Genomic DNA, 12,099 nt, shown 5'->3' with positions numbered 1-12,099 from the left:
CTCCCTCCAAGGAGCCTGCAGCACACAGCGTGCTTTGCAGCAGCTACTCACTAAAAAACAAACTCGCCTTTTGCTCCAGAGCTTGTGGGGGCACCTCCTGAGCTGACAGCACCCATCACCCCCTGAAAAGCCAAAATATAGAGATCCCTTGACCAGGGGGAAACTTGTGCAGACACAGGGACAGTTTTCTTCTGGCAGCTGCTGCCACACTTCTTCAACCCCTCCTTTTCACGTACTTTGCTGGAAGAGGGGGTGCGGGTGTCTTCACCTCAACTGCTGAGCTTGTCCCTCCTCTCCTTGGCCAACCTGAGAAGCAGCAAAATTCTGGCCATTGTCAGAGGGTAAAGCCTGCATGCAGCACAGGCGTATCACCCTGGTTTCCCACCAGTGCAAAGCACCGCACAGCACCACGGAGGGACGCCGCTCTTTCCTCCATCGCGTCCTTGGCTGTGGGGACGGGGTCCCAGATTTCCCCCCAGAGCAGCAAATTGCTCCCAAGCACACTGCAGCGTAGTCCCTCGACCCCTAACAACACACAGGTCCCCCCATCTTGATATGCATACCATCCCTGCCTGCTAAGCAGAAAGTCTCAACACGGTCCCTTTGCAAAGGATGCTCGTGTTTTGCATGTCTTTACTTACCGCTGTAACCTTAGGATGTGTACAGCACGGAGCACGTAGGACAGCCCTTCAGACCCAGTGTCTGCGTAGCGAAGGTACGCTCTCCCCGGTTTAAAGTATGGGAGTCTTACCTTGTGGGTGTTCGACACCTTCGAAAGTCAAACAATTCATTGTTGTCACCTGAAAATGGACCAAAAAATACAAAACAGGAGGTTCCAAGCTGCGTGATTTATTCAAGATCCTGCGGCCAGAACTAGTAAAGACTATCTCCTCTTCGAAAGCACTCTTGATTTAATGAAACCACAAGTATTTAAAAGCAGTGACCAGAGCTCAGAGTAGCAAATTATACCTACAAAGGTGCCTTTATGAGCCCATCCAGCCCCCACAGAAATCAATAGGGTCCTGCCCGTGTTTAGCTCAGACCCTGGAAGACAGATTACCCTCCTAGCTATGTAGGAGTGATCCTTCACACCAACGCTGCCTGAGCAGGGAAGAGAAGGGAGAAATTCTTTCCCCATCAGACGTGTTCCCTGGGCCAAATGCTCCAAGGTGCTCCCTGCTACATAGGCATGGCACAGCTGCCCTCTGTTTTCCAAAAGTTTGGTGTAGGTGCGCATGCCGCAGGTTAGCACAGCTTTCACTCCAGTTCAGAAAAGTGCCGCTTCCTTATCTGAAAATGTGAAAGGTCAAGAAAGAGAGGCAGAAAAATATTAACCTGGCATTAAAAAGAAAAAAAAAAAATAGAGGGAACTCAAAGCCATTTCAGATTTAATGGATAAGAATGAGGCATACAGGTAGGGAGAGCAAAAGCGATGCACAGCCATTCTCCCTAGCCTTTTGCCCTCCTGTCTGAGAAGGTGTTAATTTTTTCTGCAAACGCCGTTATTCTGTCTACCCCAGTAAGGAACAACACTGTTTCTAGAATTAACAGAGCTCGTTAAAGTTACCTAGAGTTAATGCTGCTGATCTTTAGTCCCCTTTGCTCTATTTCATCACTGCTGTCATATGAAAGGCATTTGAGCCGTGAGTTCACTTTTGTTGTATTCCCCTGTAGACAGGCAGTGGCCCTGTCATAGAGAAACCCTTAACGAACTCTGAGATCCTATTAGGAGTGGCAAAACCTCCCTGGATTTTAACAGGGTTGCAATTTCACTCATGCTCTTCAGAAGGCACTTCCCTGCATGGCAAACCTGCTGCCGAGTTTGGAGAGTTGAGCTGAGCCCCTCGGCAGAATTGGATAGGTTCCTTGCTTAAGTCTTACCTACACGTATTTCTCCTATGAAACCTCATTTCATTTTGCCTGCTGCAGTTTGAACACCATAGGTAAGGGTCCTGTCAGCCTGTCTCCTTGAAGATTATGTTATTGTCACTTGTCAGGACTGAACGTATTGTTGGACTCCCTGGTCCGTGCTTTTATTGCATTCTTGTAGCATATGGCCATATGTTTTCGTACTTTCTGCTGCCTCCAGAAATCTTTCATTTTTGACCCCACCAGGTCTTCACAGGAGGTAATTAGGAGCACTGCAAAGCTGTGTGAAGGTGCCCCAGCCCAGTCTGACGCCAGTGACCATCTGCCTCACTGACCGCAGCCGTTCATAGGAGCATTGTAGCATCTGCTCTGAGAGCAAGGGCCAAATTCTATGGTCTTCGTTTGAGCTCCGCTTGCGAGGTGGCAGGTTACCATCAGTGGGCTTTCTTCTTTCCCTTTTGGGCCCAGCTGGGGGTACAGGAAAGACTCCTGTTGAAGTTAGCAGAGCTGAACCAAGCCCTGGTACCAGGAGGGATTACACACCGAACAGCCCCTGCCTTTTAATAACACCCCAACTATATGGGCTCAGATAAATTTTCTAGTATGCAATTTTAACAGCTAACAAGCCATATCATTTTTATTACTGAGATAGTAATAACACTTTTATTAGTCTTAAATGCTCTGCTGGCAGGCAGAGGACTTCCTCTTCTGCAGAGCATCTCTTGCTCACAAAGTCTACTGTCTGCTGATAGATAAGCGAGAGCTGCCCGCGTTTGGAGTGATCACAGCGAAGACATTGGAGACAGCAAACAAGAAAAAAGTGAAGAGTGTGCTTCGATTCAGAAACCTGAATTAATCAGCACGAAATTAGGTCTGCCACCCCACAGCTTCCCGCTGCATTCCCAGAGAGGCAGGCATGGTCCCACCATGGCCTCTTGGAGCTAGAGAGAGAGTACGTGAGCTTATGGTCAGTGTCAAGAGACAACAAAAACGTGCTTTCCACTCTTTTTTCTGACCCTGAAACTTCTGCTGATATGTTTCTACATTGCCAGGTTGTAACATGAGACACCACCTTTTAAAATTTTTCTTTCCAGGCACAGAAGTCAGACTTAGGTCAGAGTTTCTGTGACATCAGGAAACTCTATGCAACATGCTCTGAAGGTTAAAATTTCCCCCTATGGTTTCCTCCATTCTTCCAGTCTCCCCACCTCTTCCCCAATCCAAAGCCCATGCTCCTGTTAGAGAAAAAGCTGCAGTCACTGCAACTCCTCCCCAGAGCAATATCTCGTTGTAAGGTAACTGCTCTGCAGTTGCAAAGTCCCTGCTAATTTGAGATGCAAATCATCTTTCGCAGGAAGACAGATGAAGACTGAGAGACTAAAAACCCAGGACATTCATGAGGGATAATAACAGGCTCAGGTGGTAGTATCATACCAGTAGAAACAGATTTTGCATTTTGTTGGCTCCATAAGGTTGACATTGTTCCTTGTGACATTTGACTAGGAATTTTATTCACACCTGTTGCCAATGCCTGCATATATGCATGTTATTTTTGGTTGTCTACAGTAGGGTCTCTTCTTCATGTTGCTTAGTTTCTGCAGTGCTGCTCCCTGGATTGGCTTTGCTGCTTTTCTAATAACGGGGGAAGAAACCTCAGAATGATACACAGGGTTCAAACCCCAGGCAGCTGGAGGAAGAGAACTGACCTCCAAAGAAAATAGAGTGGAAAAGGAAACCTGCCTTCTGCTGAGAAAATACAGAGGATTTAGGCACAGGGTAGACAAGGTCTCCTCATCCCAGTATCTTCAAAATTTGATTTTACCATCTTACTCTCTCCCTCCCTTCACCCCCAAGTATTTTTAATACATTTGTGTGGGTGCAACTCCCTTAAGATTTTTCATAAGAAGTCAAAACTAAATTCCATCATTATTCACATGGGCAACCAGCAGTGTTGAAATCTTCAGACCCAAGCCACAGACCTTTACCTGCCCAGTCCTTCCTTCCATGGTATGTCCAGTAGCTTCTCCTTGCTTGGAAAGTTTCACTGAAACCACAGGGAAGAGTCCCTGTTTTCAGTTTGGATGGCCGGGTGCTAGAGCCACCCTAGTCACAGGAAAGGTCCGGCTCTGTCCCAACCAGAACGTGCTCAGTGCAGGCAGCTTGTCAGGAAATTAAGTTCCTAAAAGCTAAACAGCCTCTACGTTATTTGCACTACCTGCACTGTTTTGAAGGCAGTTCACTTATTCATTCTTCAAGAGTGTCTTCCCCAGAGCAGAAAATCATCCACCTCCGACAAAAACACCATCTTCTCACCCAGAGCAAAGAGGAGGGAGAAGCCACCAGAGATGGGCCACAAAATTTCAACCATGGCAAAACATTGGGTTTACTCCAACAGATTAACGTGACTGAAGCAGAAACTCAACGCAGCAATTGCCATTTAGCAAAACTCTGAGAAGCCAGGAATAGGTTAGATAAACGCTAGCCCATATGTTGCCTTTGACACTGATGCCCCATAGGGAAGTGGCTTGCTGTTTTTCCTGTTGAGACAAATCACTTTCCATTGGTTGAGTCCCAGGACAGAGAAGGTCAATGGAACACTGGGGATGGAGACACCGCTCCAAGAAGTGCAGTGGAACAATGTGCAATTTTCCCCTATCTTAAGGTATATTTAAATACCTTGAGGGGGATGTTGCTGAAAGTGAGTAGTCGGTGTTATATCTCTCCAAATGTGTGTACAAACACACTAGCTGGGAAGAATATACAGAAGAAAATATATCAGTGACAACCAGGGCAGCTTACGTCTACCCTGACATTGTTAAATGTATAAAAAAGGGATTTCCTTCAACACAGTCTTACGAAGTGAAGTTCAATTTATTCAGCTTGTTGAAAAGGAGGTTGAGAGGTGACTCAATCATTGTGTATAGGTAATTACATACGGAAGCACTATCTGATAGCAAGGGACTTCTTAGTCTCACAAAGAGCCAAAAAAATCACGTGGCTGGAATCTGAACAGCACTGCACCAATTCAACCTTGAAATAAAAGTGCTCCTGCCATTAGCAGTGTAATGGCAATTAGGGACTGGAAAAGAATATAAGGGGAAGCTTTAGAGTCGTTCGCTGGAGGTGTTACAACAAGATTAGGTATCACTCCGACAGATAGGTGTTTTATTCAGATTCTGAGGCACATTTTACTGGCTGCATATGCAGAGTCCAGGTGCACCATCACGGCAGTCCCATTTTGCCTCGAGACTGCCTTCCTGTACAGTCTCCTTCTTTGTGTTGTCCCTAATATAGTTGTAATATTTATAATACTACCATTAAGATAACTACCACAATTTCACATTTTGGAGCATCAGACAACCTGCAGGATTTAGAAACACCGTCACTTCATATCCCACACACTCTGATTCTCCACTGGTGAGGCATATTCATTTTCTTGTTTTTCTATCATCTTGCTTTAAAGAAAAAGGGATTGGTCAGACCATCAATAAACAAGATACAACACACCTGGAAAGACCAATCAGAACTGCAAACGAGGAACGCTCTTAGACACACCACTGGCATGCATCCCTTACATGTGCAGGCAAAACTAATATCAGCTTTGGGTAGCTAGGAAGGACCATCCAACAGAAATTGCCCTCATTTTTTCTGATGTCGTATCAGATATCATCAGCACAATGGGTATCAGCATAGGGTCGAACAAAAAAGCAAGAAGATAAATCAATCCATTTAATAACATTGCTATTGATATTTCACCTGACTTTATGCATCTAGTAGTCAGGCATCTCTTCAACTAAAAAGGAATACCATGAACGGGGAATATTTTGGTCTGTCCTGAATGGAGATGTCTCTGGGTTTGCCACGTGCTAGAGACAGACGTAGGCAACTGGCTTGAACAGAGCATGCAGCTTCCAAAGTCAGGTCGGTTGGACCGGTTTCGGAGCTGGCCCCTTTCCAGCTAGAAATGTGGGGAGCATAAAGCAAAGAACTGCATTAAAATAAAAATATAGTCGATCTGATAAGAGCTCTCCAACATGATTTTTTTTTTCTCTGACATTGTTTTTTTAAACAAGAAGAGCGGTTGCTAGCACAATGAAAATTCATTGAGGTCAATGACTGCAGAATGAGTATTATTTACTAATACTGAAAATTTGCAGTTTGGTACAGCTTAGTACATACGCAAATATTTAAACATGCAAAATTCACAAGTTAACCAGATTTTATGCAGCAATTTATACAGAGAAGAGGATCCCATTGATTCTATAATTCATTGTCTGTGAAAGAAACAGAAACTTAGAACTGCCTTCCTGAGCAAACAGGAATAAAAAACTGTAAAGCTATGAAATGCACCATTTTGTAAATTCATCTATGTAGCAGGTAAAACATAAACTGCTTCCATAAGCCTGGAAAAATGCGTAGTTAGTTATTGTTCTAGGACAGCCTTTGAACAGAACAGACCTATCTTGGAAAATTTTCATCATGTAGCCATTATACATCTCCCAGATCCTGGCTCCTAACACTGTCAGATAATTTGATGTTCCATATTTTGGATCAGTTGTTTTCTCTTGAAGAAAAGGAAGATGCAGATTTGGTTTCTAGTCCAGCTTTGGGGCAGTAGGTGTGTGGCTGAACAGCAAGGGGTTGTCTGCAAGAGTAAGAAAGACCTTACAATTATGTTCTGCTTAGTGCACTTCTGAAATTCTTGGTCTGCCATCCCTCCCTTGCCCACCTTGCAGACAGGGGCACAGCTATCATGATGGGTACTGGGAAAACAGATTTTTTTGTACATGAGGAGACCAAAATTTTTACAGAAGTTCCTTTTCATAGCTGGTATTTGCAATATACTGCAAGTCACTTTAAAATTAAATAACAAAAATAGCATTCAGGATGAAAGACATTTGAAACTGGGATTTAATGTGAGTTGCAAGGCTTAAGTCCATCTCTCCGGTTCACAGATGCAACTCATAGAGGCTTCACTTAGAAATGTAACTTTATATTTGAGGTGCAAAATGTATTCTTTAAAGAATCCTTACTCCAGATCAAAACTGTAAACATTCTGAAGGAATTATGTTGTTGATATACTAGTCACTCAGTAACAGAGACAATGAAACTTCTTGACTTTGAGTCATACTGATTTACTAATAATGTTCAAATATAAAGATTTGCTCTTTGGTAAGTATAAAAATGTTGACAGAAAGCAACAGTGGAGTGAAACAAGTGATAACAGATATTGCTTTGCCAAGGATATAAAAAAATGGCTCAGCTTTTAACCTAATCACAATTCAGAGCACACATTGCAATTGCTATGAAGTGAAAGGAAAAAATGTACCCCAAAAAATTCACTCCTGTGGGTTAGTTTGGGGTTTTTTCCACTGATATAAATGTGTAGAATACATGTATGTACAGGTCGACTCATTATATAGGTGCTACGCTCTTTCAAAAAGCATTTAAATATCCCCACCCACCCCTTTTTTTTTTTTTTAGAATACATAATTACAAATTCTGAAGTCATTCTGTAGCAATTAAGTTCTTTTGTACAATCACCCCAAAATATCATTGGAGTAATTGTTAATTCAGACGCTGATATAAGCATTGTATATTCTACTAAAGTAAACATGTATAAACCTGATCCACGTTTCTTTTTAAGTGACACAAGTTCACGTTAGATGGGCAAAAAAAATCCTTTCAGAAATAGGAAATCTTTGCAGACTTAGAAAACGAGAGCAGACTTTTTAAACAAGTACATGGTACAACGTGCAATGAACTTCCAGACGTGGTGCAAAACTGCAGCACGAGAAGACGTATTACTACAGACAATTATTTCCAGGAGCTCATCTCTGGTGTCTGCTAATTCCCATAATGACATCTGCAGCTCCGGCATTGCGTCATCACCTACCACCAGAATTTCACGCTTCCCTCTCCTCTGCACGGGCAGGGCTCGTCGGAAGAACTGCTTCCTCCATTCCCCGAAAACCCACCGCTCGTGGACCAGCGCTGTATTGGGTTTGTGTTTTAGCTGGGGGGGGGGTTACAGGGCTGGCTTCTGTGACAAGCTGCTGGAAGTTTCCCCTATATCCGACAGAGCCAATTCCAGCTGGCTCCAAGCTGGACCCATCGCCGGCCAAGGCTGAGCCAGTCTGCAATAGTGGTAGCGCCTCTGGGATAACAGATTTAAGAAGGAAAAAAATTTGCAGCGAAGTTGTGCCCAGGAAGAAGGGAGGGTGTTTTGAGATTTGGTTTTATTTCTCATTACCCTACTCTGGTTGATTGGCAATAAAAGTTAAGCTAATTTTCCCCAAGTTGAATCTGTTTTGCCCGTGACAGTAATTGCTTGAGCGATCTCTCCGAGTCCTTATCTCAACCTACAAGGCCCTTAAATATATTTTCTCTCCCCTGATCCAAGGTGGGGGGGATTGATAGACCGGCTTTGATGGGCACCCAGCCAGAGATTAACCCACCACAGTCTTTTTTTTTTTTTTTTTGATGCGCCGCCCGGGAATCGAACCCGGGTCGCAAGAATGGGAATCTTGCATGATACCACTACACCAGCGGCGCTTGTGCTTGATAGATGCCAGTCCTGGGGACAAGGTCCTGGGCAAACCGGTCATCTTGTAGATGCTCACTCTCTAAAATGGACCAGATAACAAAAAATGAGACGGGGAAGCAATAAAATTAACATTTTTGCTTTTATCAGAAAGTTTCATCCAACCAGCCTACAACAGTTGCTTGGGGAGAGAGAAGCCCATGCCACATTACCAAAAAATCAAGAAGAATTAAGTCTACAAAGGAGCAAATCAAGCAATAAAAACAAAACAGGCAACACGTGGGAAGACTCTGTTAGAATAAATATTAAGTAATAGCCTGAGTCATCTATTATTGTTCAAGTTATTTTAAACTAACTTCTCTTGATGTATTAAAACCTGCTAAGACTCCTAATTACATTTTGTACACATATAAATCATGTTAGCTTGCATGCGTCAAGGTGAAATGAGAAACCAGTCCTTGGGAACCTTTTTTCTCTCGGTCTTATGATATATAATGCCAGATGTTCTCACTGTGTCTAACGTTGCTAAACAATTGGGGTAAGGATAGGCAGTGTGCTGAAAAATACACAAACACGTCTGTAAACGTGCATTCACTCAAAAAACAAACTTCAATACTCTGGAGTAGCATATTCTAGTGCAACCCTGACACTTTTGTCGCAAATATGGTCAGAGAGACCTGACAGCAGAGTTAGCAAAACTTCCCCAGACTGTGGACTTCTTTTCTTCCACTCGCACCTTTGACTCCTTCATGGAAAATCTGATTTCTCACTACCTTTCATGACGTTTCTTGCTGGAGACCGACGCTCCTTGCCCTCATTCCCGTTTACAGAGACACCCCTTCGGCAGCCCTCTGCCAGCGCAGAACAGTTGTGGTCACCCGCAATTATATTGCACCTTTAATAACCTGAAGGTTTAAACCAAATCAGAAATATTAAGCCAAGTCTTTTTTCCAGTTACAACATGAATATATTTAAAGGAATATATACCTAAAAGACTATATCGAGTTCTTTCTAAACGGACCTTGTAATGTCACAGTCAAGCCTCATAACTTTTAGAAAGTTGATTTAAAATTTGACTGCAGGAGGAAAAAAAAGGCTCATTTAAAAGGGGAGGCTTCCTTAAAACTTACCTACAAAGGAGATTTCTGTTTCTTTAGATGTTATAAGTGTGATACAATGACAAAGAACATAGATTGAACTAAAGTTGAAACAGGCTGAAAAACATTAAAGGAATCTGCGCCAGGCTTTCTGCCAACAGCATTCAATGGCAGAGAGCAGGTGGGTAGCAACAGAGCCGGCAAAAGGTGTCGGGGCTAAATTTCTGGAAAAGAGAACCTGGCTATGAGGAAAGTTCAAATAAGAAGGAAAAAAGCTAGAGAAGGTGGCATCAAAAGTAGCAGAGGACAGCTTCTGCCTTTTTGGTGAACTGCCAAAGGGGCAAGTTATGGAAGAAAAGGTTAATTTAATTAACAAAATACTCAGGTGCAGACATGACTTCATGTCTGCTGGCTGACAGGAAAATAAAAACAATTTCTGATCAGAGTTTAACATAACCTTTTCAGTACTAAAAGGTGGTATTTCATCTTCTTGTTTGTCTATTTAGCAACTGACGATCACCCACTGCATCTTCACTATCCGTTCCCCGAAATGTCTGGTCTGTGGTTATGTGGTTTCCATAAGTAATTGGCTGACCTTTACTTCGAGAACAGGAGTGCAGCAGAGCAACAAGAGCATTTAGAAAATACAACAATGCATGTAATTGAGAGCTTTAATTGGGAAACAAAATTGTATGTATGTCCCCTGTGCCCAGATAGGATGAGCCTGAAGTCCTTTGCATCTCTGAGCAGACTCAATCTATTCCTGTCGGGATGGGGGGAAGCCCCTGTCGTCATCTCCAAGATGCAGCACAGGAAAGGAAAATAGAATAATCTTGCCTTTGGAGTCCTCTGCTCCAACCTTTCCTTTAGTCTCTTTTCCCAAGATCAACACGAGCTACCGCCTTGTGGATGGCCCTTGGTTTGCCTTCTTACCTGGGTGGGGAAAGCACCTCCTCCCTTACAGGGATACAGCCCAAGAAAGCAGTCGTTTTCAAAAATATATTTGGTGTTGACCACAGGCATTAGTGAGCAGCCAGGAGTCAAAAGGACCTCGCTGAGGAGGAGCGAGGGGAGCAGCCGCAGAAGGTCGCTGCACCCAATTCCCAAAGCAGCGCACTAATCTCAGTATACGAGCTATCATCACCCTCACAAATGCTCATCTAAGACCAAAATCATATATTATTTAGCAATTTTTCCCAAAATGATGATTAAAAACAGTGATCTAAAATTAAGATCGATTCCTAAAATAGTACTCCAGGCACGACAAATAACTCGCACATCTGAGCAAAAACTAGAGCATATGGTATGAGTCAAGAATAAACTGGCAGTCTTTAATACATATTCTCATTTGAAAATGGCATCTGTGGTTTCCTGTATGTATGTGCTTTTGTTGTGCACAAACCTGATGTTACATATTTCTGGGAACCAGTTAACACCAACAATCACTCCAGTGCCTCCGAACCCTTCTAGAATTGCTTCCCCACTTGGATTATCCAAAGAAATTGAAAATATTTACTGCAGTTATTTCTGCCTTACTTATATAAAAAAAAAAAATCTGCTTCAGTTTGTTTATTTTTTATATGATTCAGGCTAGAGAGGCACCTGCTATGATCAAGCCCATCTTTCTTGTGGAGTCGGAAAACTTATCCCATGGAATAAACACCTTCAGCAGCACGCCGCGGTGATGCTCCCCGCAACAAAGAGCGCTTCACATTGCAGAGGGACACCTAGAGTCCCCACTTTGCAGCTTTCCTTCTAAAGGAAGCAACATTCTTTACTTATTTACTGTATCTCTGCTTTTTTTTTTTTTTTTTTAAGACCTTTAAGATGCTACTTATTGCCTATGCTGGGAACCAGGCCTTCCCAAACTTTCTCTGTAAATCCACATACCTCACCTGATTCTTTGAAGTTATAATTATATAAAAGAAACTGTGGTTGTAGGGGCTGCCATCCCTCCTGAGAAGAGACAAGACAAATTCTTCTGATATCCAAACAAAGTTTATCTGTAATGTTGATAAATCTCATGGCATTTATTACATGTTATATAACAACATTTGGTATATATGTTCTTTAAAAAGTTAGCTCCTGAGATGGATTGCATGAGAATAAGTACTGTTCCTAGAATCAGAGAAAATAAAAATATAAATTCTAAGTATTCAAAGCATGAAGAAAAAAACCACTCATTTCTTCAGTTCTTTGTTTTAAAATCATAATTTTTGTTTAACTTCCTAACCAAGAGAGAGGAACAGGGGAGAGAGGAGTAATTTTAAGCTAATATTCGCAGCTTCTAAAAGCCTGGAACTAATATCCGAATGGCTCCTGTGTTCCAAAATATTTCTGAATTTAAAATTGGTAGACAAAGCGTGGAGATTGTTTGTCTGCAAGCAACACTGTGCTAAGAACAACAGTTCTTGGCAAGTAATAGTTATGTTCTTTGTGGAAAAGTAAGTCTACTGTTATCTATAGCCCAATCTACCGTCATCACTCCAATGATACAGAATTTTAGAACACTCTCTTTTTTTTGTTTTAATGAAAAACTTTTAACATTCAAAGCAGCTTGGTGACATTGTCATTGCAAACAAAATCCAA

The 12,099-nt window shown here is 42.5% G+C and overlaps 1 non-coding gene across 1 annotated transcript; it reads right to left on the bottom strand.

The window, feature by feature from the left end:
• Positions 1–8,353: 8,353 nt before the first annotated feature.
• On the bottom strand, positions 8,354–8,424 carry TRNAG-CCC (transfer RNA glycine (anticodon CCC)). Its single transcript has one exon. It is a non-coding gene; the product is annotated as a tRNA-Gly (tRNA).
• Positions 8,425–12,099: the final 3,675 nt, after the last annotated feature.

Source organism: Buteo buteo, chromosome 12 (assembly GCF_964188355.1).
Source record: "Buteo buteo chromosome 12, bButBut1.hap1.1, whole genome shotgun sequence".
Lineage (NCBI taxonomy): Eukaryota > Metazoa > Chordata > Aves > Accipitriformes > Accipitridae > Buteo > Buteo buteo.
This window is presented reverse-complemented; position numbering and strand designations above follow the sequence as displayed.